Genomic DNA, 27,020 nt, shown 5'->3' on the forward strand with positions numbered 1-27,020 from the left:
TTTTACCACAGTGTTTTCATTCTCTCTCTCTCTCTCTCTCTCTCTCTCTCTCTCTCTCTCTCTCTCTCTCTCTCTCTCTCTCTCTCACACACACACACACACACACACACACACACACACACACACACATACACATACACACACACTTAAAATAGTCTATAAAATCACTGTCAATAAAACAGAGAAGTGACATCCAAAAGCTGAGTGAAAACTGGACAAAGGTAATAAAGACAGAAATGGGCACACGTGTGTTCACATCAACACCCGTTCCCACGTTTCTGCTCCAGATGGAAGTGTGCTGTGAGAACACATCTCCTAGACAGTTTGCCCCATTTCCAAGGCTCGGATGAATTACAGTACAAGGGGTGCTGGCTTCTGAGATGACTGTGAAGGGGTGGCAGTTCCTCCCAAGGAGGCCAAGAAACTGTTCTCGATGTTGCCAATTCTCAGTTTTGCTTTGTTGGGTTCTTTTCAATTTTTAAGCCCATGGTGACTATCGAGGTCAATGCTGAGGAAAGCTGAGTTAAGTATTCTTCCTGTGAGTCAGGTAGGACTCCATCCCTGAGAAACACCATGAAATTTCACTCTCTAAAAGCAACAGCATGTAAACTAGAATGGAAGAAGGAATTATGTTGTATGCCTATTATTCTTTTGTGAATGTCCTTCATTTACCTAAAATTATATTAGAAACAGATTGATAAATAAAAGATTCAAAATAGTTTTAATTATCCTAAAAGCAATTCTTTGTGTTTTATACCAATTGGTTGTCTTTGAATTAATTTCCAGCCTTCTGCAAATGTGCAAAAGTAGATGTCTACTAAGAATTTGGGTGTTTTGAAAGCTGTAGAGATGTAGACACCTCTCCAAATAAAAGGGAAAGTACTTCACACCATAACTACTAGAAGTTATTGTGGATAAATATTCACATAACTATATATTCATGATGTCTTCCAGATTATTTCAATGTAATATATAATATAATTTCAAGATAACAATTAATATAATTATAATGATAATGACAATGATAAAGGTAGTCAAGACTATTAATGCTTATGAAACATTTCCCATGTACTTAGCACAATTCACGCAGGACTAAGCTAACAGGGTGTGCACAGTCCTGGTCTTACAAAACCTGCATCTTGAGGGAAAAGAAAGAACAAAAGCACACAAATTAATGTGCAATAAAGCACTAAGTGGTTTGTACCCAAGGCCCTTAAACCCAGAGGGTGATGGACTGTGGAGGGGCCTTCTCAGGGAAGGCTGCGTGGTCCGCAGCTGAAGGGAAATGAGCCTGCCAAAGATGAGAGGAGCCTCCTTAGAAACCACAGAGTGACCAGCATAAAGAACAGAGGGGAGAAGGAGCTTAGAGGCCCAGACCCAGGTCAGAGCTTAAGTGGAGAGAACAAAGGAAGGAGGAGCCGCAGCTCCAGAAACCTGTTAAAGGTAAAGGGCAAGCGCTGAGTACAACAGACTTCAGACACTAGAAAGTTTAACATGTGTCAGTCACTGCTCCCCAGAGAAGACGAGTCAGAAGGCTAAAGAGAGAAAGAACAGGGAGGGGGAGAGATTTAAGAGACAGAGAACATGAATTCCGGTTTTCTATTTCAGGGAAGTGTAAGTACAAAGTAGAAACTGTGAGCTCATGCCTGGGCGCGGGGCAAGGAAGGCATAGCTAATACAATCAGTTAACAATCAATGTTGCCAATAGTACATGAGCAAAGGTCACTTGAGAACGGTCCATGTCATTACAGACATGAGGAGCACCAAAGGACAAGGTCTGAGATGCTTCCTCCCCACAGATCAACACACAGAACCCTGCAGGGAGGCAAAACGGAAGAATGTGTCCTCTGCCTCTGCCTGCAGTTGCAGAAAACTTCAGAGTCTGCGCTGGCCTGAGCAGAACTTAACAAATAACTCTACTTTTGATCATGAATGAAGAACTATACATCAGATATAAAATTTTATATCTGAACTGGCGCCTCATAGAACCAAAAGAACACTCCTGTGAGGAAAGTGGTATTTCTAAAGCTGGGCCACTGGGCAGATGCCTCTTTGTAATTCATCCCGTTGTAAATAAAATGTTCTTGGCTAAATCACAGATCTGGCTAGAAGCACGCCCTAGGCTTTGTTAAAAAAAAAAAAAAAAAAAAAAAAAAACACACACACACAAGATGCTCCTGCCATATATTTCTGGCTGATCAAGTTATCACTCCTCTAAATTAAATTTACAGAGCTCATTCCCTTTCATTCCAAGCAGTAACCGTGGCGTTCTCTAAATCATTGCCAGTGTAGCAGATATATTGATCACTGCCAGGCCTGTCATTAGGAATCTCAGTTTAAGCACTGCCGGAGCAAGCTCTGAAGTTTAATTAGTATCTCCGTCTGGTGTTGTAAAATACAAGCCTGGGACATATGAGAAAGAAAAATGAGCTAATGTGAATGCTAAAGCCACAAAGCCTGCAGCGAGCGTGGGCAGATAGCTGAACTAACTGGTCCCGATTCAGAGGGGGTACACCATTGTTCCTGGACATGGTGTGTGGCTGATTTGAGGAAAAATATTTATTTGTTCTTCTCAAGACAACAATTGTTTTCTAGCATGATGGAGAAGGCATTAGGTTCTGTGGCAAGGTTACATGGTAACATGGATTCCTGTATTTATATATTCCCACTTCGATAATGTAATCCAGATCATCCCCTCTAGGCATGCGCACAAGGCCAACCTGGTCTGTACAGTCCTCATGGAAGCTCCTTTCCCAGGTGATCTAGTTTGTATTAAATTAACAAAACTAACCACCATGTACACACACTCTCCCTGACTGCTGGATCCATAGCTTCAAGGTGCATGGAAAGTTCCCACCATCTTCTAATCCTGCATCTCTCTCACGCTCACTTGATCTGTTCTACCTGACGCGTGTCTGTGGCTTTCCCACATTCTAGAAGGGCCCAGAAGTAGCCCTTAATTACCAGACAATACGCAAAGTGTCTGGAGCCTGCAGCAGCCTTTTTCTTGTAGACTTCCTCTCCCTGTGCTCTCCTGTGGAAAATGTTCTCTCCCCAGCCTCATCTCTGAGAAATTTCAACATGACCAAACTTCTTCCTCCCACAGACCTAGTTTCTCCTCCACTGGAGCTCCAGCTTAGGAAGATTGCTGCTGAGTAGGCACAGGTAGAGAATTTGTGGGAACTGTTTCAAAATGAAAAGCTGGGTTCATCCAGGAAAGAGAAATTGATCTCCCTTTCCCACCACAACCCACATAGACAGAAACCTCCAAATCATTATAAACCTCTACACCAGCCATGTCAAGTACCTAAATTAAAGTGGGAAAGAGGCCCTAGCCTGGTTCACTGTTGAAAAGAAGCCAGGGATGGGAATGTGGATTGGGCTGTCAATTAGCTTTATCGGGAGATGCTCACCGTGATGTCCTCTGCATCCAGACTCCCGTAGGGTGCAGAGTTGGAGAAGAACACAGACACCACTCCCATCTCTCAGCACAACTTGTCTCAGTCCTTGGTAAAAGGATGCTTGGATACTAAGACTTAAAGACAGAAGAGCAGAGTCAGGTCCCTGTACAGAGGGCAACTGAGATCCATCCATGCTGTTCCAGGAGAGGGTGATCACACAGGCATTGAGACTCCTGGTACCTGCTTCTGTGTCCAGGAATCTCACCCACAAATACACAGGCAAGCACAATGCCAATTTCAAGAGGGTAAGCCTGGCAACCCCCATGCAGGCCCTAAGTATGAGACAACAAGAGTGGAGTCCCTCTGGTACAGAGAAATACCCAGACAAGCTGTGGCAGGCAGCCACACTCCCTTACTTTGCAATTCCCTGGCGCCTCTCCCTCCACTTTGCTTCAGCAGCTTCAGCTATGGGCTTTTCCTGAGTCCTGTCACTGAGGAAGAAGCCACTGCTCAATGTAGAGCTCACAGCCTACCAACCCCAAGGGGAGGAGCCAGGTTGGTGTCCTTTCTCCTCTTTGGAAGCCCCTGCTCTATATTCTTGCCCTGCTACCCCTCCCCGTGGTCTTGAACAAGCTACAGCCTCCTTCCAACTGACTCTACCTTCATGGAAACCATATCACTTTCCTTCTGGAGGCCCAGATGAGTGCTTTAAGAACAGTTTGGGAGCTGGAGAGAAGGCTCCTTAGTTAAAGACACTTGCTGCTTCTGCGGAGGACCTGGTTTCTGGCTTCTCACAACTGCCTGTAATTCTAGTTCCAGAGGAGCTGACAATCTCTTCTAGCCTCTGAGAATCAGACACTCAGGTATGACCATACATACATGAAGTCAAAACACTTATACACATAAAATAAAAATAAATAAATGAATAAATACTTAAGAATAGTTTCATCCCTGTACCTTCTCCCTCAAAGGTCCTTCTGCCACGGTAGCTCTGACCTAAGCCTGGACCAAAGGCTCCCAGTTCAGTGACATCTCCAGAGTTATGCTGGCTCAAGACCCCACCTATCAAAAATACTGCCTAGGAATCCCTGACGAAGATCCCAAAACACTAATCTCTCTGAACCACAGAATAAAAGTATCCCTACATGGTTAAAATTAATTTAAAGTAAGAAATATCAAGAAAAGGGTTTTCAGATAAGCACTAAGTACATGTTTTGGCCCATGCCAGACCCTGTTAAATGTGTTTCTGCTGTTCAGTGGAATTTGAAAGTCTACTAGCTTGAACTGAATAGACTGCACTGGGTGTAACAACCAAACCAATACTGAAGCCGTGAGTTGACCTTCAAAGAGATAGATAACACCCAAAACTCCAGGGTCTTCTGCTTATCTCTCATAGAAAAAGTGGCCATGGGTAATCTGATACTAGTCCCAATATAACTCATCATATGGTCTAGGCTATCCCCAAACTTGAGGAAATGTTCCTACCACAGCCTTTCAAGATCTGCAGCTACAGGTCTGAACCATGGATTCTTCTTTTTCTGTTACTACCATAGGTCAGAATTTCTCAGCTTCTAACATCTTAACCCAGTAAGTCTTTGTTGACGTATCATAGCTATGGATAATGTGGCTGTTCGTCTGCAGCCCTGGCCTCTGACTACCACTGACCAATAGCATGCCCTGCCCCAGCCATCATGATCAAAAAAACTAAGTCATGGCTAAGTATCTTTCGTGGGCACAACCACCTGAGTGGAAGCTCCTGGTTTAAACTGCCCTCTGCAGGTTTATTTGAAATCTTTCACTGGTGTATTCCCTTCTTTGTTCTGCTTCCCCCAGCTTTGTATTTTCTCTTCTGCAGTAGGTGCTTAGAACGAATGGCTCTGAGCACATGGTGACTTCTCAGATATCACTTTGATCCTCTGTATGTCCTGACCTGCAGGACATTCAACAGGGTCCCCAGAACTACCTAAAAGGAAGGCGAGAGACAAAGAGACACAGAGACGAACAGCAAGTCTGTATTCTGATCAAGCTGTCAAACTTTATTGTTTTACACACCGCAATATAAAGGAAAGCAAGCAGGAGGTAGGGAGAGGGTAAGAGGGGAAAACATTGTCTCTGAGGAACAGTCTCTCGGGGGGGGGGGCAAGCACTGTCTCTAAACATTGTCTCTAGGAAGTAGTCTCTCAGAATTGTCTCTCAGAATTTTCTCTCAAAATTTTATAACAAAACTAGCTTGGGCTACAAGGAAGCTGGCAAACTAAAACGATCACAAGAAGGTGAAGTGAAAAGAGATTGTTATAGTAACCTAACTGCAGGTGAGCTCTGTTTGTTCTAACCAACATAAGCTCTATATGTGCTGACCAACTTGATATTTGCAAACCTGAGAGCTAATATTTCTCCTTCCAAAGGCAGGCTTGAGCATGTGAGATGGCTGGAAGGAGGAGGTTTGGAGATCTAAGTGAGAATGGATCCTGGCATCTGTATAAGGAAGAACTCTTTTTGTTCAATACTTTGAAATGTACGAAGATGGTAGAGAGGGCTAACCCTGGCTAAGGAAATAGCAGAGAAGAGCTCTCTTATAATATGAGTTATACTTGGGCTGTAGAGTATGTCAGAGAGGGAGATAGATGGGGTGAGGGGAACAGATAGAAAGGATATTAGCTACTTCTCTGTGTCTGTGATAAAGCATCAGGAGCAGAAGCAATATAAGGAAGAAAGAATTTATTTTGGCTTACAGATCCAGAGAAGGTGTTATCCGTAATGATGGGGTCAGGGGGAGGCATGTCAGCAGAGACCTGATCAAGAGGCTGAGAGACCACACTCCCATGCACACCAATCCTGACTCCTATGGGCACGTTAGAGCATTCCCCAGACAGAGCCGTCTGTCCAGTGAGAGTGAGTAGATAAACTTTAACTTCTGAGGGGAACGGCATCCTCTCGTGTACTGCTGTGCTGCTGCTGCTCATCGTTCTGGTAGAATGACAGTGCAAGAACATACATGAACACCCCATACTTCTATGTGAATTGTAGCAAACCCCTCAAAGAAGCAAGCTGCTGATGACCGTGGATGGGCCAGCAAGATGGACATGACATGGCTTCCAATAAGGAAGGCCCAGGACAGCCCAGTCAGGAGAGTCGTGTTTAACTTTACGAGAGATGGTCAAACCTGGTGATTGAATTTGGCTTTTCCAGATAGGGGAGAAAAGTAAAGATTTTCTGAACACAGACTAGAGAAGCTTCATGTGCAAATGCTTCATTCCCAGGCCTAAGTATATATTAATATGCACAACAATATAAAAATATTATATTGTCCTATGATTTTGCCTATAAATACCAAAGAAGTCTTACTGACTTGGGTCCTAGTTGAGGGCTCAGCAGAATGGTACCAGAAAATATGATTTACGTTTTGTTTGTTTGTTTGCTTGCTTGCTTGTTTAATGGGGCTATCTGTTCTGATCTCCCCTGGCATTCATGCAATCCAGACACTTGTAAATACTCAGCCTTCCCCCTCACTCTGGGACTTTCTACAACCTGTATAAGCATGGAGCCATCTGGAGATCAGAGGTCCCCTCTCTCCTTTACATGGGTCCCAACACATCCAAAGGAGCCATCAGCTGCCATCAGCTGCCTTTGTAAACACACGATGTTTCTGACTCTCACATGGTCTAAAGGGATTCAGGATGACAGATGTATCCACATGATCTATGACAGATATGGCTTCAGAAAATATTGGTGTTAATATTTAATATGATTTGAATACTGCCTGTTTGTCTCACTTAGCACAGCAGGCACTAGTAGGCCACTGCATGTCTCCCTGGGTGTTTGGCAGAATGAAGCTTACAGAAAATGCTCATTCAGCAAGATGCTCAATAATGTAGACCCAGGATTCAGATCTGCTTTAAGAAATTACTTTCAGCTTGTTACATGTGGCATAGGGAAATCCCTAAAACACTGGGTACACGGAATGCACTTTATGTGTAACAGCTATAAGTATGGCAGAAATTCACCTATGAGGATTAAAGCTTGTGTGAGTAACAGAAAACAAGAAACAATAAAGTATTTAAGAAGATCATTAAAAGAATTATTAATCTATGACACTCACTTCCCAGTCTAGACCTCAAGGACAGAAGCAAAGAGCTCTTCATCTTCCAGGGCCACCACCTGCCGCCCACTGTCCCATCCCACCAGTCCCGCTGTGTGGCACTCAGGGCCTATAATTGACTCGCTGTAACTCTTGAGTCCTGAATTTCATAGGTTTCTCAAGGAATCCTTCCAGAGGCCCACACAAACTTTATGCTCCCTTCCATAGGTTACATCAAATGGCTTTTTAGAAAGGCTGGAGCCAATTACAACTGCCACGGAAAGATATTGTAGAAAAGTGTTAGCCCACAGCTGGGAAAGGAAAGACCATCTGGAGCAGGTTAAGGCAACTGGACAGAAAGAAAAGTGAGCCAATTCTTCATCCTTGGACACTTCCCCGGAAGTACTGCAGAGACTCAGGCGGATCGGGGAGCGTGCTAATGGGGTTAATGGCAGAGCCTGTGGGAATCATCCTCCAATCCCCGGAAAGGGTCAAATACCCTAGAGATCTGACTGAGCTTTGTGACTATTTTTCCCACTCTTGTGTCACACCCTGAATGATCAGAATGTGGCAAGCATTTGGGGGCCAGCATTCAGGGTCATCCAAGTATACGGATGGTGCCCTGGTGCTAACCCTAGGTTCTGACCAGGTGCTGACCCTAGGTGCTGACCAAGTGCTGACCCTGGTTCTTCTCTTGTCTCAGCTGTGTCCTGGGTGCTAGGTGTAGCAAATCTCGTTCTCCAATCCCTTCTTTTTATGGCTTGAATGTGAAATGTTTCCCTCACAAGCTCATGTATTGGAACAATTGGCTCCAGCTGGTGGTGCTGTCTAGACATGCTATGAAACCTTGGGAATACGGTGCCTAGCGGGTAGATGTGGGCCACCAGGTGCTGGGCTTTGAAGGTTGTACCCATCTCTGGGTTTGATCCACTGTGTTCTGCTCCACTGTGACATGAGGGCCACCACTGCTCTCTGCTTAGAATGCTTCCTACTACCATGCCTCTCCTGCCAGGATAGACTGTAATTACCTGAACCACAAGTCAAAACAAATCCTTTGTCCTCTAATCTGCTTGAGGTATTTTGTCATTTAAAACAAAACAAACAAACAAAAAACCCCTGAGGTCACCAACACATTCTTCCATTCTGATCATGTCATTTCAGAATTTAACATAAATCAATGTTTTGAGAAAACCAAGAACAGATCCCAGAAATAACTTTCCTAAATGTAATATTAATCACTTCAATCAACACAAAGATCACATTTTGAGTATTTCCCTGGGTGCTGGGTGTTTGTCAAATTGAAGTTTGTAGAAAATGCTCAACCTGCAAGATGGTCAACAATGCGAAAACATCCAGATGCTAGTGACAGACCAGAACGTCCTGTATTGGGTGCCATCTGGCAAGGATGTTGGAAGTGAGACCAGAAGAGACTGTGCTACAGGAGCTTGGTGCAGGCAGCACCCACCAGCTCTGGGCATGCCCTGGCCTGGGTGTACCTTACCAGCACCAGCTCTTTCACTCATAACCACATTGGCCATAATGATGCCTTTCTTGTGGCACATGGGACCGTTCTTCTGAAACTCAGTCCCCTTGCTGGCAGCAGCAATCACTTTTCCCTAATGGGGTGTACCTCCGCCTGCATCTGCCAGAGCAACAGAGCCAACAGAGTGTACGGATATGTACAAGGACATCCATTATGAGGTTCACGTACCCACGGAAGCTGAGAAGTTTCACAGTCTATTGTTTGCAGGCTGGAGGCCTAGTAAGCCCACACTCAGAGGCCAGAGATCTATGGTATAAAAACCATTTCAAGCCTGAGAGGCAGCAGTGCTGGTGTCTGAGGTACACAACATCATCAGCACAACAACTGGTTCCACTGTGCTGTTCTCTCCTGGGCCCTCTGTGATCAGGACAATGCCCATTGTCTTCATCATGCAATTTACTAAACCAAACACTTTAAAAATCTTTTAGAAACAAACTCAGAGACACACCCAGAAATGTCTTTTAGCCAGCCATGTGGGCATCCCTTATTCTAGTCAAGTTGACACCCAAAATCAGCCATTATGGACTCAGTCAGAAATGGAAGACAAGATATACTCCATTGATACACACATTCATCTCTTTAACTATATTATTTTAATACATCAGTATAATGATGTTCCTCAAAGAACTCTTAACTTCTAGGTTGTACTGTCACTGAAGTAAAATTGAAAATTACTGAGAAGAGGCCAGACATGGTGGGTTGTGCATACCTTTAACCTCAGCACTCAGGACACAGAAGCAGGAAGATCACTGTTGAGTTTGAGGCCAACCTGGTCTATATAGTAAGTTCCAGGCTAGCTAGAGATACACAGTAAGAATCGGTCTCAAAACACACACACACACACACACACACACAGAGAGAGAGAGAGAGAGAGAGAGAGAGAGAGAGAGAGAGAGAGAGAGAGAGAGAGAATTAGTGGGAAATGATTTTCTTTCATAGGCCTCCTTTAGTAAAGGGGCATGCTGGATGCTCTCACAATCTCACCCTACCTGTCCTATCAGAGTTGAGGACAAGGTCCATTGCTGAATCATTCCCATGGGACAGGGCTGACCTCTATCTGGAACCACCAGTTGTAGTCTGTAAACAAATGTGCAGGTCTCTGGGAAGCCTTGGTGAAGAAGAACATGGTCCCCAGGAAAAGGGTGTCCACTTCCCTCAGACAGTGATTATAAGTGCACTCAGGTTGAACTGGACTTCAGTCACTAAATCTGAGAGTAATCAATATTTAACCAATACTCACTGGTTATGTTATCTGTTTGATTTAAAGTTTAATTCAGTGAAGTTAAGACAGTCAACAAGGAAACTGGAAACTTACCAGCCAACATGTACTCATTTGGAAAGGAACCTTGGGAAACCACAACTACACAATGGCATGGTCTGGATCTGGTGGTAGTGTGCTTCCCATGAGCTGGTAAGAGGATGAAAACCTGTCCTGGTTGTTTACCTCCATCAGGAGGAAGCTGGGATCAGAGAAAATAATCGCCCAGGAGCCAATGCAGGAGAATTGCTGTGGGTTCATGGCCAGCCTGCTCTATAAATTAGACTAGCTGTCATTTTAGATTTTCTTAAAAAAAAAAAAAAAAAAACCCTTCAAAAAAAAGCACCTCCGTGTCCTTTTGGACGGGAAGTTTAAAATCCACACTTTACAAGCTGTTAACTGGGGCTAGAGGCGTGGCTCAGTTAGAGAAGGCACTTGCTGTGCATGCCTGGTGATCTGTGTTTGATCCAGAACCCACGGTGGGAAGAGAGGACCAGCTCCTGAATGTTGTCCTCTGGCCTCTGCATGCACACACACACACACACACACACACACACACGCACACGCACACACAAACATACATGCACACATACATATATGCACACATGCATGCACATATACGCGTGCGCGCGCGCGCACACACACACATACACACACACAGAGACAGACAGATGTATGTGCACACATATAGACACACACAGATATAAACACACAGTTACAGACACACATAAACACACAAATACATTCAGACACACAGACACACACATGCACATTTCTAATCATAATTCTTAATATAGAAGCTATTTGTGGATGATGAATTTTACACCTCCATGACACATTTCCATTGATGTTCACTTATATTGGACTTTTCCATCCTACTGAGTCTAAGGGCATGCAGACTAAACAGAGGCCCACTTCTGAATGTAATGAAGTATCCAGATGAACAGAAGTAAAATGATAGTGCCATCTTCAGGAAACAGAAAGTCTTTCTTCATGAAGCATTGCATGCATAGGACCAGGTCATCCAAAAATGTGGCTGGGTCTGAAGACAAAGTTTTCCTTCAAGTGATGAAAAGAGGAGGTAAGGCAGACGACAAGCAGGGGGAAGCTCTCTGTAGTGAACTGTAATTAAATCCTCAGATAACCACAGTCATGCTGAGAACTCAGTGTTATTGGAGCCAGAGAGGATGTGATGTCATTGTTTTACTCCAGACGGCTATCAGAAGGGAAAATTTTAAAGGAAGAATCAAAGCTGTGTGCATTGCTGTGTAGAGGAGCAGCCCCTTTCCTTGACCCTTCTATGGACAGTTAAAGCTAGCCAAGTTAGTTACACAGTTCAGGACACTGGATATTGGCCTATTGGAACTTTGTACTGGTGAGCTTTGGTGTTCACTAGAGAGAAACATGTACTCATTTGGAAAGGAACCTTGGGAAACCACAACTACACAATGGCATGGTCTGGATCTGGTGGTAGTGTGCTTCCCATGAGCTGGTAAGAGGATGAAAACCTGTCCTGGTTGTTTACCTCCATCAGGAGGAAGCTGGGATCAGAGAAAATAATCGCCCAGGAGCCAATGCAGGAGAATTGCTGTGGGTTCATGGCCAGCCTGCTCTATAAAGTGGGACCCTGTCTCACAAAACCAAAACCTAACCAAACCTACCAAACAAAGAACAACATTAAAAAATAATAGTAGTAAATGCTTCAAAACCTCACTAAAGATTCTAAAAATCCTGAATTTAAACCTGGTGTTTTAGTCCATTATCAAGGTCTGCCTGCCAAGGTAGCAGACTAGAAAACAATTTATCCAAGTTTATTTTCTTCATTTATAACTTTTAAATATTTTCACACATTTGCGATTCCCTCCTGCTCCCAGAAAATCAGCTGGGGCAGGAGGCTGATTCTTCTGCATTCAAAGGACATAATCAGAATCATAAAGGTTTCTGCACAAAGATGATACTTAAAGTGTATTTTCTAAAACTCCCCTAAATCTCATCATTGTATATTCTCAGAGTTAAAAGAAGTGTTAACTAAGTTATATTCTACCTGAAATCGAGCTCCCTCAAGAACTTTAGGTTTAAGTGATAGAAGGCAGGAAGGAACAAGTTATGGGAGGTGGTGGGAGTTGCAGACAAGAGTTCCATTTTACACATGCTGTTTGAGATGCCATGCTTCTAGGCAAGTGATTATACAGGGCAGTGTTTGGAGGACCTGGTGGGTGAGGGCAGAGGGATGAACCTGGCAATATTGACAATACAAATGTCCTCAGGACAGTGTTGATAGAAGCCAGACTCTAGCACCGTCAAGAGTGAACTGAAGGTGCACGGGGGAGGGGCGGCCATAACACAATTGCTTCCTTCTGGAAACACTATCTTCTGCTGTGTGTTATCTCCTACTCCAGTGCCTGACTTCTTAGGTGTGATCTTGCTTCTTGTTGCCCCTTGATTCTCACTCACATCTGCTCTGCATTTGGCTGTGATGCTATGTTAGACTCAGATCTACTACAGGAACCCAAAGGAAAAAGAGTGAGGTAGATTATTCCAAAGAGAACTTGTTTTGATTCCTTTAGGGAACCCCTGAGTCTCCCCACTCAGTGTTCTCCAGACCTTGATACTAATACACAGTAAGAATCCATAAGGTAAATGAGATTGTGATAGTGCTTATAAAACCTGGGATCAGTTCTCCCCCAAATCCAGATCTAGAATCCAGGTGAGCATATTATTGGCCCTCTTTCTTGCTGGATTGTAGCTCTCTTTATATCTCATCCTTTCAGTGACAGTATAGGAAGGATTTCCTCCACCTTCTCGCCTAACTCGAATCAGGACAAGGCCTCCAGTCACTCACAGATCCACTAAAATCCAAACTTTCTAGTTCTTGGTACTGAGTATTGTCCTGGTGAGGCTTCATGGTGAGCTCAGCCCTGATGCTCTGAATCCTTGCATCCTCATGTTTAGCCCATGGCTATTTCCCAGAGCTAGACTCTTACCTACATTTTAAGGTGTTCTTCAGACAGAAGCCTTTCCAGAGCATCTGCACTATCATACTGCCAGAAGCAAAATCTGAATGATAGGATTCAGTTCTCAAAGGGAAAATTTCAAAACTAAACCTGAAACACATAAAGCAGTTAGAGGCTGTCATTTCTGACCCACAATAACAACAATAACAAAAATCTGAGCCAACTCACATTCAGTGGCTTTTCTAGGCACATGTCAGTATAAAGGCTTGCTCGGAAAACCACCACCTCAAACCAAAGAAGAGCTGTTTTATTACTGCCCTACCCATTTCTCAATCCAATCAAGTTGTCAATCATAATTAAATATCATACTAATAACACACACACACACATACCCCTCCAAGTATAACAGCTGAAGATGAGGCAGCAGATACTTACTCTACCTAAGGAGGAACTCTTGGGAAAGCCCAAAGCCAATTGACAAAACATGAGAACATTAAAGCAATTCAACACATCTGGCATCTCAAGCTACAGAATAGTCAGTGTGGGGATGTTGTAATAATAAAGAGTAAAAATGAAGCCACAGGCGCAGGGCTGGTACGTGCTGATTTGTTGGAGCAATGATTTGATGGGTTATCATACAGATGTCCTTTCTAAATGTTTCTGAAACAATAGAAAGGGGAACTTCAAGGAAGTAGTGAGACAGGCAGGAAAGATCCTAAGGGAAAGGACACTAAGTGAGGGGGACTGCCTATCTCCATGACTTCCTTCAGCAGACCTCTGAGTGATGGAGGTGGCCTGGGGTGTGAAAGCTGTCTTATCTAAGGCTAGCTCATGGTGAGTGATTTCACTGAATGTTTAAAGCTGTCGCGTTCCAACTGGCTAAAGACACACTCCACTGAGCTACAGACATAAAACAATAAATGTATAAGATTTTGAATTTGGTGTCACTTGGTTTTTGTAAACAATGGCTCTAACCTATTGTGAAGATGTAAACAAACTATATTCCAAAATAGAAAGGTCAAAATAGAAATAATGTAATTTCTAACAATAAATGTAGTCCAGTTTCTAGTCAGACTAACAAGACTAAACCCTTAAGGTTTGTGTATAGTATGAACATCTATGTCTCTCCAGATTCACATAGTGGAATTTAATTACCAGTGCTTGGTGTTAGCAGGTGAGATATCTGAGCCATGAGAGGGCCGTGAGGGTAGAGACTTCAGGAATGAGATTAGTGCCCTACAAAAGAAAAAGCCTTTTCCCTCTTTCTTGAAGGATACACGTTAAGTGCCATTGAAGGGGACCGGCCCTCACTCATCATGAATGACCATGGACCGCCCCACCTCCAACCTGTGGGCAATAAACTCCATGTATAAATTACCCAGACTAACAGACATAAGAGGAAAGACGATTCCTTGATGAAGTCAGGAAATGGATTGGACACAGCTAAGGAAATACGTAGTGAGCCTGAAGGTAAGTGAATAGAAACTTCCCACACCAATATACAAAGAGAAACAGAATAGAAAACAAAACAGCAGCAACAATGGAATGAGATACTCAAGAGCTATGAAATAGTGTTCAGTGGCTAAAGGAAAGGAAGTGACCAGTTTATGCTATGGCTGAATAGTGAGCTCTGTGTGTGTGTGTGTGTGTGTGTGTGTGTTGAGATGTTTGTATGTATGTATATGTGTATATATGTATATATATATGAGTATATATTTGTGTATCTGTGAATGTATACATATGTATATGATGTTTGGTGTATGTATATTTATATGTGCATGCGTGAGTATATGTGTGTGAGTGCACATGTACATGTGTGTAAGTGTGTGTATGTATGTGTGAATGTGTGATGATGAGTAAGTACAGTCCTAGCCAAGCAGAAGAGATGCTAGTCCCCCTCCTGCATCTTGCCTTTCCTCATGATCTGTCATCTCCTCCAACCCCTACACCAGGCAGGTTTGCTGCCCTTCTGATTTAAGAAACCATATCTGAAGCACTATGTTTGAAACCAACAGTAGTTTCCATCCCTGTATCTGTCTTCTCCACAGAGACCTGAGTTCCTCCAGGAGAGAGGTCACAGTTGAGTCACCTGTCTCCTCTCAACACAAAGGAAGCAACATGAAGGGTGCTCTTTAAATGTGTGATTAACTGAATGGACTTCTAGGCCCCTTTTATGGGTGTGTGTTTATGGTGCTAAGGATGGGCTTAGGGTCTCAGGCCAGCAAGGTAAGAATTCTTCCACTGAGTAAGGGAGAGAAAAAGAAAGAGAGAAAGATGTGGGGAGAGCGATGGGTCATGTTAAATCATCTAAACTAGCCTTGAATTCACTCACAAACCCAGGCTGGTCTTGTACTTAATAAGCTTCCTGTCAGTCTCCTGAGTAGTTGGAATTACATCAATGTATGACTGGTTCCAACTAACTGCCAGCTTTTACATATTTTTCCTTGAGTCTAAGACAACTGGCCAAAGAGCAGTACTTTCATCAAGAAAAGGCTATGTCTTATGGAAAAAATAATATCATCATCATCATCATCATCTTAAAACAAGGTCCTCAAGGGCAGCAAGGATGATAGCCTGTGACAAAAGAGAAGTGGGCAAGGACAGAGATGGGGCTAAGCACATCCATCAACAGCGCAGTTGAGCCCAGGGAAAGGACGGTCTGCAGAAAGAAAGGTGTTCGGCAATATCACATTTGGTAACAAAGGGGTTACACCGTGTGATCTCAAAACTCAGGATCTGAGCTGGAAGTGGTGGCTCACACCTGTAATCCCAGAACTCATGAGCTGAAATGGAAAAATTGTCTTGAGTTCAAAGCTAGCCTGGAGTACAGAGTGAGATCTTGTTTCAAAATCTAATGAACAAATAAATTCCAGAATCTGAAGACAGAAATATCCAGGTTTGCTCTTGCTCCCATTCCTTGTTAGCTTCATGATCTTGGGCTTGCTATCTGAAGTCTTGGTTTCCTTAACCATAAAATAACAAAAGAAGAAGAAAAATAAATTAAAATGCTTATGGTGAGCTAGCCCCATGTCAATCATATAGTAAGTGGTCAATATAAGGAAAGTTCTTACCAATAACCAAAATTCAGCCTGGTTAAACATGGAAATTCCAAACAGATTATCTCCAGACTATTAGAGAGGTCTTTGTTTCTCTTGATGGATCTGGATGACCAAATGTAACAAAAATATGGGTCTCTATCTCTAGTGTTATTATAGAGAAGGCATTTAGGGGCATTGAAGTGTCCTTCAGATTTTCAAGGTAGAAGAATTATTCTGCAATGTAATATTGAAATTTGAAGCAGATTTTTTTATTTTTTTATTTTTTTATTTTTTATTAGATCTATTCTTTATTTACATTTCAAATGATTTCCCCTTCCCTGGTCTCCGCCCCCCCGCCCAAAGTTCCATAAGCCATCCTCAATCCCCAATCAAACCCCTCCCTTTCCCAATCAAACCCCTCCCACTTCCCTGTCCTGGTATTCCCCTACATAGTGCATCAAGCCTTTCTAGGACCAGGGGTTGAAGCAGATTTTTAAAAATGAATTTCCTCCTTTAAACTGGGAGTCTCTACTTCATAATCCTGATGAAAGAAAAATATCTTCTTTATATATGTATTTCTCTTAGGAACACATCCAAAGTGTTTCTCAGATTCAAATGAGGAGGCTAGAAAGCAAGCCAATGTAAAGAAACAACATAATGACTCCAAGTGTCATTAAAGTGTGGAGTGAAGAGAAATGTGCTTCTGCTAGCAGAACCTTCTAGAAGTTTCCCACCAGCTCTCACTGTTTTTACATGCGGTCCTGTAGACCATAGTGTGTCCCATTTACATAGAATCCTACATAGGATTTACATAGATCCTGTTGTCAGGATCAAGTTCTATAAGGATTGCACATTTCTAGCCCTAAGTGCCTGCAGTGGCCCAGCTTCCCTACAAATCTCACCCTCTCCGAACAGCTCCACACATTGCTGAAGCCAGTCCCATGTGTCTAAAATTATTACTGCAGAGTAGCAAATCCACTCACACCCAAGCCAATTCTGCCCCCCTCTCATGGGGAATCATGGCAGGTGGTACCACCTCAGGTCCAACACTTAGTGCTTTGGTTCATCCCCACTGGTGCAGGGACAGCAAGGGATTAAAGGTGCTGGGGTAGCCCCTTTTGAAGTCTCTGCCTGCCCCTTGGAGCCCTTGCTTCCTGTTGAATACATCTAGTTTGTTCCATTAAGGCGCCTTCTGGCTGACTCCCTTTCCAAGGCCTGAGTGCTGCAGGTTTATTGATTGGCTGGAGCATCCATTGTGAGCCTTGAGAAAGAGCCAGGAGGACATAACCCTCTGCCAGCTGCAACCCAAGAACTTCCCTCCCTCCACCCCAGACAGAGGCACTGCCTACCCTGCAAGTGGCCACTCCATGCTCCCCCATGGGCTTGTGATCGGGTCTTCAATTGATCCTATAGAAAACCCACATGGAGGCTCACAACCATTTATAACCCAGTTCTCAGGAGTTAACACCTTCTTCTGACCTCTCAGGTACTACACGCAAGTAGTACACACACATACATACAAGAAAATAAAACTCATATGTATGAAGTGAAATGAATCAGGTCCAAAAGAGTGACAGCTGACGTAAGTGTGTGGCAAACCAGTGTGACCCCATTTTACTACCTTATCTAAATGATCTAAGGCACTTAAAACTAGGAGCACTATAATGAGCCTGCATGGTTGGGAGTACTAGGCACTAGCTGTTCTGCCATTCCATTTAATCTTACAGTTACTTAAGTGCTTTAAGTGAAGCATGGATAGTCACATCATTTAAGGCAAATAACATCTAGAAATTTGTTCTGATATTGTTGCAAATTCTCCAACATCCTATGTCTGAGGGCAGCTAGGAGTCCTGTTCAAGGCTTCATTTTTAATAGGAAAGGTTCCCTTTATTTTTACCAGGCTGATAGATTTCAGATTTTAAATAAAAAGAATCCATGTGAAATTCTCTACCAACATAGAATGGGAAGGACAAAACAATTTCAGTATTGAGCCACTAGATGGCAGATTCCTACAGTCTGAGGAACAAATAGGGATCCAAAAAATAAAAAAATAAAAAATAAATAAATAAATACCACCCCCAAGAACGTTTTTTTTAACATGTGTTCGAAATCAAATACTTGCTCCATGTGTAATCAAAGAAGTATCTGCAACTTGAGTCCAAAGGGGAAATGTGATAAGATAAAAACAACAACAAAAAAAACCTCTTACTTCCTACGCACGTCTACTAGAGTTTAATAAAAAGTGGTACCCATGGGGATTCATAGAAAAAAAAACAAATGTTCTCTACATGTTTTTCACTGAGACTCTCCCGGGAGAAGATGTGCTTTTATAATATCCCCAACTTGTACTGACTCCTCTCTTATACTGTAGGCACCCCAGACTTTATCCTTGACTCAAACCTCTGCCACTAGATGGCTGCTGGTCAGCCTTAATCATCTGCAGATCAGTGCCTGCCTGCACGGAAACCTGAATTGGGATCCTGCCTCTGCCTTTGGCTAACTGCCTCTAACCTGTCTATGGCCTGAGGTCTACACGCCTTGGAACTGGTGTGTGTCTGTGCCCGTGTCTGTGTCTGTGTCTATGTCCGTGTCTGTGTCTATGTCCATGTCTGTGTCCGTGTGTCTGTCGGTCAATGCCTAACAGCCTATGTGCTGGCTGGGAAATAAGGGATAACTTACCTGCCCACAGTTTCTCACAAGCTCTTCAACCTCCCAGCGTCCTTTGGCCCTCTTCCATTCCCATCATGGAAGCTTGGACCTTACATCCTGACAAGCATCTCTCTCTCTGTAATCTGAATTTACATTTAGCATTATATCTGACTTTAATTTAGTTTGATTTGGTAGCAATTCAGTTAAAACCTTTATCAAAACAAAGGAATTTGCTCTGAAGCCAGGAAGGACAAGTCTGACTTTTGTTTCTGTGTTTAATCATGGGTTGATGTGGAACATTTTTAAACCTTTGGAAATAACCGTTCACATGCAGTGGTGAGATTTAATAGACTCCATCTGCCCTTCACTGCACACTCAGCATCGTCTTCAGCTGCTACAGCACATATCACAACCAAGAAATTGGCATCCAAGTCAGGCAGAGTTCATCTGTTTTACCAGAATTAATTTACTTGTGTGTATTTAATTTCTGCAATTTTATCACATGTGTAGATCTATGTGACCATTGCCTCAACCAGGACACAGAACATTCCAATGAATCCTTTATAGCCACTGTGACCTTCCTCTTTACCCTAAACCTCTGAGAACCATGAGGATCATTAGTGTCTAAACTGTAATTTCACCTTTTCAAGGTTTTATCAATGGAAGCAACCAGGTATGTACCGTCTGGGACTGGGTGGGTTTTATTCAGAATGATCCTCTTGAGATCCATCTGAATTGTTGTATGTATCACTAGCTTGCTCATTTTTATTGCTAAGTAGCATTTATTCCACATGATGCATGTATCATACTGTGTTTAGCTATACCCACAAAAAGATTTATGTGTTGTTTGCAGTTTGGGACAGGTATAGTTAAATCTGCTTTAAAAATTCACATGAAGTTCTCTCTCTCTCTCTCTCTCTCTCTCTCTCTCTCTCTCTCTGTGTGTGTGTGTGTGTGTGTGTGTGTGTGTGTGTGTCTAAAAATTAGTGTCATTTTAATATTGGGGGAGGGGAAGAGCAAGAATGCATTACTTGTGGCCATATGGTAAACACGTGTTTAGTTTTATAGGGAGTTGCCAGTGTTTTCCAGAGTAGCTGTGACATTTATGATGCTCTGAGATATGTTTGAGAGTGTGTTCTTTCTCCATGTCCTCACCACCATGTTTGTCTATTTAGTTGGTTATTGGTTGGTTGGGGTGTCTGTTGTTACTGTTTTTGGCCATTATGATGGGTGTATAGTAAACGCTTTGTAGTTGATATAATGCTTTGGCTAGTGATATCAAACACCTTCTATAGGCATTTATTTGACATTTTATCTATTTCAGTGAAATATCTGTGTATGTCCTGTGCCCATCTTCCTCTATTATTATTTATAATACCTAATACAAGGAAAAGGCTATGTAAAGTCAGCATTGAGAACATAATAAAGAAAACATGCATGTCCAGTTCAGAGAGAATCCCCCTTCTGTTACCCACCTCTGACTCCTTACTCCTGCTTTCTGCCCCTAGTAATTTCCCTTCCTCTTTCATCTCACATGTTCTGTTCCCCTCCCAAGTGCTCCCCCAAGCCTCCTCTTGATGTTCCAGTGTCATACTTTCACCCATTTTCTGATTTGTTCTCCTTTTCACAGTTGAGTGTTGAGAATGCACCCACAATGTCTAAAATATTCATCCCTTGATCTTTAACAACAACAAATGCCAATTCTGTCTTGTAGCATTATTACGGACTTAAGGCCAGGCTTGTGTGATGCAATCTTTGCTTCTCCCACTCAACCTGACTCTTCTATGCACATTATGAGTAAGGCTCTTTTTTTCAGAATGGTTACCATGCTCTTCTCAAACTCAAGTCTCCAACAATTGCAAAATATGAGTACCAATTGCCCTCTTTCCCAGAATTCAACCCATAAGCCCTTTAAAAATAGGGTGCTACTATTTTCCTGGGTGCTGCAGAGAACTCTCAGTGGGGAAAGCAGCTGCCTAGCTAGCATGAGGACTTAAGTTTGAACCACCATGTAATGCAGCAATGCAGTGCAGTGGTTCCTCCATCTTGTACTCTCGCTGAGGTCATTTCAGGCTTAAGTAGAATCTGATCTCTTTGATGGAGAATCCCATGGAAAGCAATTCAACTCTAGTCTTGGAACCAAAGGTCAGGAGCTCCTAGCTAACTTAGCTTCTGTTAAACTTCCTGTCTGTGCAGCAACTCCCTCCAGCTAACTGCTTATCTTTGCTTCTGTTAAAACTCTTTGCTTTTGCAACGCCCCCTGCAGCTGCCTAGCAAGATGCCAGGATGTGGTTTCTGCCTTTTAAAAGCCTGTGTTGTGAGCTGGCAGTGATGGCTCACACTTTTAATCACAGCAATCCAGGCAGAGGAAGGCATTATCTCTGACTTTGAGGCCAGCCTGGTCTACAGAGAGAGTTTCAGGACAGCCAGGGCTACACAGAGAAACCCTGTCTTGAACTGAACCCCCCACTTCATACATAGTAATGTTCTGGACACTCAGAACCACACCTAGGTGAGGGTAAGGGATGGGGTTAGCAGCAAAAATAAATAAATAAATAAATAAAGATTACCCAGGCACAGGAGGTAAGCCAAGCTGTAAAACAAACAAAAACAAAACAAAACATCTTAGAAAGTTAGGAACCATCTTAAAAAGAAAGAAGTTGACTCACCTGCTAGTCATCTTCTCTGCCCTTTAAAGACTATAAAATAGCAGGTGCCTCAGGATAACCTAGAGACTGTGGAGTTTCATCAGTCTTGATTCTCTCATTCTATAAATATGTAAAATGGCCAGTATGCTCAATGCCATCCCAGGTCATAGAGATTCAAAGCCAAGTGCACCTACTCTGCTTCTCCACAAGAGGAGTCATGCTCTCAAAAAAGAAACTATTCATAGAAGATGAGGGTAGCTGACAAACAAGTTGGCATCAACCTGAAGCACACACTCATGGTCAGTGGTCTGACTAGTAGAGACACTGGCTTTTCTATATTTATTAGTTACTCATTTCATTGCTGTGGTAAAATGCCTGGCAAAAGCACCTTAAGGAAAGAAGGGTTTATCTGATTCACAGTTAGAGGACAGTCCATAGTGATGGGAGGGTGTGGCAGCAGGAGCTCGAGGAGGATGCTCACAACATCCACTCTCAGGGAGCAGAGGGTAATGAATGTGAGCACAGCTCACTTTCTCCCTTTCATTCAGGACTGGTCCTCTTCCCAGCTCTAGGGTGGACTGTCTCACCTCACTTAACCAAATATAATCCCTCACAGATATGCCCAAAGGCTTGTCTCCTAGACAATTCTGGATTTTTTTCAGGTTGGTAATCAATATTAATTTCCATCATCATATTGAAAATACATTAGAACTTAAAAGGCAACTAAAGAAATAGTATGTGCCAGTAGCTGGGACTTCATGCGCAAATCAAGCCATCCAAAGTCTCAACATGGATGCCCCCCCCCCATCTGAGGAACTATTGGTAGTTGATGGGTTCTGGGAGAGGGAACGTTTTGTTGTTGGTGTTGTTTTGTTTTGTTTTTCTAAGACAGGGTTTCTCTGTATAGCCCTGGCTGTCCTGGAACTCATTCTGTAGACCAGGCTGGCCTCAAACTCAGAAATCTGCCTGCCTCTGCTTCCCAAGTGCTGGAATTAAAGGCATGTGCCACCACTGCCCAGCATTTTTATTTTTAGTTTTGAAAGTTTTCATCAGAGTGCAGTCCCTAAGAGGCTACCTATGCTCCAGCAGATGGTCTTATACCCATGCACCTACAGGCAGCACTAATAGACTCAGTGGGTACTTAAAAATAGAGACACACAGAAAAAGAGAAAGAGAGGATAAAGTTGGGTGGGGAAGGGAGGATAGAGGGCAAACAGGAAAAGAACAGTTAAACAAATATTAAATCAAATATTTAATTTAAAAATTCTATGTACCAGAGAAATCTCTGGATTTAGGACTGACTCAATGAACTTTGGGAGAGTTTGCATTTGAGGAAGTGGTAATTAGTTAAAGAAGCCAATTTGTAGGATGTGCAGACTCACACTGACAGGGGGAGACATGGCTAGCCACTCCCCCTCACATAGTTTATTTTGAGATAAAGGGTCAAAAACATTTGAGAACTGGTCAAAACATTGTGAAACTAAAATTCAAAAAACTTACCTCATAAGCAAGATCTAGCAACCTACATGTTTCTGGTAAGGAGAATAATGCTCTTTACCTACAAAATTATTGTCTATCACCTTTTAATACCCAGTGTCTATCATAAATGAGGTCTAAAGAAAAAGCAAGATGGGAGGAGGGAGAATTATGTAGATACCACATCATCATAAGAGATAAGTGTGGCAATTACAAGGGGTCAGATAAAGGCAGGGATGTGTCACTGAGGAATTAGAAGTGCCTTTGAGAGATAGCATGATAAGGTAGGGGTTGTAAAGAAAGTAGACTTGAGTTGGGCAGTGCTGGTGCATGCCTTTAATCTCAGCACTTGGAAGGTGGAGGCAGGCAGATTTCTGAATTCGAGGCCAGCCTGGTCTACAGAGTGAGTTCCAGGACAGCCAGGGCTATACAGAGAAACCCTGTCTCAAAAAAAAAAAAAAAAACAAAAACAAAAAACAACAAAAAAAGAAAGTAGACTTGAGTAGCTGTCATGGAAAGAGAAGAAAAATCTACCATGTCTGTAAGAATGAGCAAGGAAGTTCTCCAAGTCAAACTCAAGGTGAGTGCTGTGCAAGGAATGCTCTGTGCAGGGAATGTTCTGTGCACGGGGTGTCCTGTGCAAGCAGAGGGTTTGAAGGAATGGGAGGGGGTGGTACAGAGAAAGTTAGAACAGGATCCAGATATGAATCAAGCTGAAGATCTACAATAGAAAACGGAAGCTCAGCCATGCGGCCTGAAGTGTGGATATGAGCTCTTGGGTTAGCATCTGCCCTGGGAGCCTGGAAAAGATTGGACATGTGCATATGTGCGTGTGCGTGTGTGTGTGTGTGTGTGTGTGTGTGTGTGTGTGTGTGTGTGTGTCTGTGTGTGTGAGTGTGTGTGTGTCTGTGTGTCTGTGTGTGTGTGTGTCTGTGTGTCTGTCTGTGCATGCGCGCACACCACATTTTCTTCTTAGCCACTAATAAAGAGAACTATCTGCTTACAAGAAGTATTTCTTTAGTTATTCACACCCATTAAACAAAAAGAAGCACAAAGACATGGGGATTATTTTTGGCTGGAAGATATATACTATTATAAGTGAAAACTGGAAATGTGAAAAAAACAAGCAAACAAAAAAAGACCACACCTGAAATTCATTCCCTCCTGCTTTCTGCCAAGACCAGAAAAAGGATGAGGGCAGAAAGTGCAAAAACTGCATAAAAGACAGACAGATGAAAAGATCTGAAACTCTCCTTAGTACAGGGAAAGTGAAAGAGAGTTTGTCACTAATTTTGCAAAGTCAATCATTCTAGAAGGACCCAATCTTGAGGTTAAAATGAAGCTGAATTCAAACGTCCAAGCTCAGTGCTCAAGGTTTCAGTTCACTTCTTTCTGTGTGCTGTGTGCACACTATAATGCCACAATTACAGATACACTGAGAGAGAATATTGAGAACAGCACTTATCTGCAGGGTGGGTAGGGCCAAGTAAGGCTTTTAGGTTCTCTGGCCATGCTAAAAATTATCCAAATGACCCTAAACCCAGATTCTTTAGAAAAGAAATATGGAAAACAATATGTTCTTATTTGTATAGAAGAGAATAAATTATATAGATGGTGTTTGGGGTAGGGGTATTAGCCTAGCCTTTAATGGTTAAGCCATCTCTCTCCAGTCCTAAAAATGATTTTGTTTGTTTGCTTTAAATCCTGCTCATTTTTAATATACGAGGTCAGCATAGCTTTTATACCAAAACTCAGCAAAGCAGTATGAGGAAAAGAATCATTTTGTGATTGACTCTGCCTACCAAGTGGTCTGCCTCCGCTGTGTGATGATGTATTATGGACAGCCTCTGTACCACTTTGGGAGATTTCTTTTGTTTGACATCTTCTCAAATGAAACATTTTATTTGAGGAAACTTCTAGAGTCATGTCCAGTTGTGAAGTGGAAATTTCTGGTTCCTTTTGAGACTTGTATCATGCAATACTTTTCTGGAACCTGTCTTATAAGAGGATGTTTTGCTAATTCAGACACACGAGAGGACATATGATGCTTGGAAAAATGTATAAATGGAACCCAATAAAGAGTGAGAGGACACTCTTGCATTGGTTCACCTTGCAACATTTTGCTGCTCTTCACTGATCTTTGATTGGCATGACTTCAGAGAAACAAACATCCCAAAGAATTTCTTGTGGTATTCTGGCTGCTTCTTGCTGTGTCCTTAGACTCATGCCAGTTTGGCAGAGCCTTACAGTTTCTTCTGAATTGAGAAGCTACTACTAATTTGTGTTTGGTGTTCGCTGATTGGACTAGACTGTTGCTACTGATCATATTTGATGTTTTGGACTGGACTGCTGATATCCTGAAAACAACGATCGGAATTGCCATCTAAGAACTCTTTTAAACAGCTCCGCATCCCCCTGGTTCTATTAACCATCTTTCTCCCTTACCTTTGTTCACAGGGCTGAAGTATTTAGGGACCCCTATTAAAGTAGGTTTTGAAAATCTAACCTACAGAGAATCAGTAATGCAGAGAGTCCTTATGCACTTTGTTCCAAGTTCTACAAAAGTACAACTCAGTATCAGAACCATGACACTGATCCAGTCAAGGTCATTTTGATGAGCAGATGAGAAAAAGATGTAGAGGCTCTGGAGATTCTTTACCAAGCCTTAATATCTATCTACCTGCATTAATGTGAAGCTGTTGACCATGTCATTTTCAAAAGCAAGGAATAAGGTTCTCTCTAGCTATCCTGTTACTCTCTCCTTTATTCTATCATCCCTAGGAAGTATTTCTTCTTGCTTACTCAGCATTTGGACCGGCAATTAGACACATTCCACAATGCAAAACAAATCTTAGGACACTTGAACTCAGCAGCTAAGTTATATGTGGCTCTCCTACTTGTCCACTTCTTGTTGATATCTTACCCAACATTGTAAATAATGATACTTCTCCCTTTAAGGAATAGATATAGGCACTGCGATACGCTGAATATGATCCTCAGATCCATCCCTGGAGCTGCCACTGGAATCAAGAGAGACAGATGTACTAGGCATAGAACATCTGTAATCCCAGGATCCAGCAAAGAAAGAGGCATAAGGGTCAGGAGACTAAGGCCGTCCTTTCCTCCATAGTGAGATAGAGACAGGTTACATCCTTCCATCTCAAAGGGAGGGAAGAAGGGAGGAAGGAAAGGAGAGAGGGTGGGAGGGAGGGAGACTGGGAGGGAGGGAAGGAAAGTATACTGGTACACAATCTCCTAATAATAGAAGAAAAGAGAAAAGCCTTGTCTGTACCAGTCTTCAGTGATGTGCAGACAAAGGGCCATCAAGTGTCCTGTGTTATGCATCTTGCTCAAATATTTGGCTCCTACTTTGGTGCAAGAATATAAAAGTCCTGATGTTACTTTTGTACTTTGTCCCATATAAGCCATGCAACGTCCTCCAGTGTCATCATGCAACGTCCTCCAGTGTCACTGGACAGAGGATGTGGTCAGCTCTGATCTGCTGTGACGGTCTGAGTGAGTGCTGTGTGATGCTCCCTCCTGGGGCTGATCCACAGGCCGCCCCCTCATGCCTGTGTTACTGTCATGATAGCATTCTTTCCATGGGTAGCACAAACTCAAATAAGTCTGACCAATTTTGATTCCTCCACTCCCTCAGGACAAAATTCATTTATAGCAATGGAGTATTTTGTCCTTTGGGGTGTAAAAATTAAACAAACTTAGGTTTGTCAGGGTGATTGCTATGGGCCTGTAGAAAGTGATGCAAATACTTTAATACTTGAAATGGAATTTGAAAAGTTTTGAAGGAAAATATCCCAGCTATAAGCAGACTAATAAAATAGATGAATTTGCTATTTTTTTTTTTTTTGGTTTTGCTTAATTTTTTCCCCATTGAAGTTCTCTTTTGAGGCTGATTTTTGAGAATCATCCATTGACAGATACATTTTCCCCAGTTCTTTCATTTCTGGTTGTGCA

Source organism: Apodemus sylvaticus, chromosome 2, assembly GCF_947179515.1.
Source record: "Apodemus sylvaticus chromosome 2, mApoSyl1.1, whole genome shotgun sequence".
NCBI classification, from domain to species: domain Eukaryota; kingdom Metazoa; phylum Chordata; class Mammalia; order Rodentia; family Muridae; genus Apodemus; species Apodemus sylvaticus.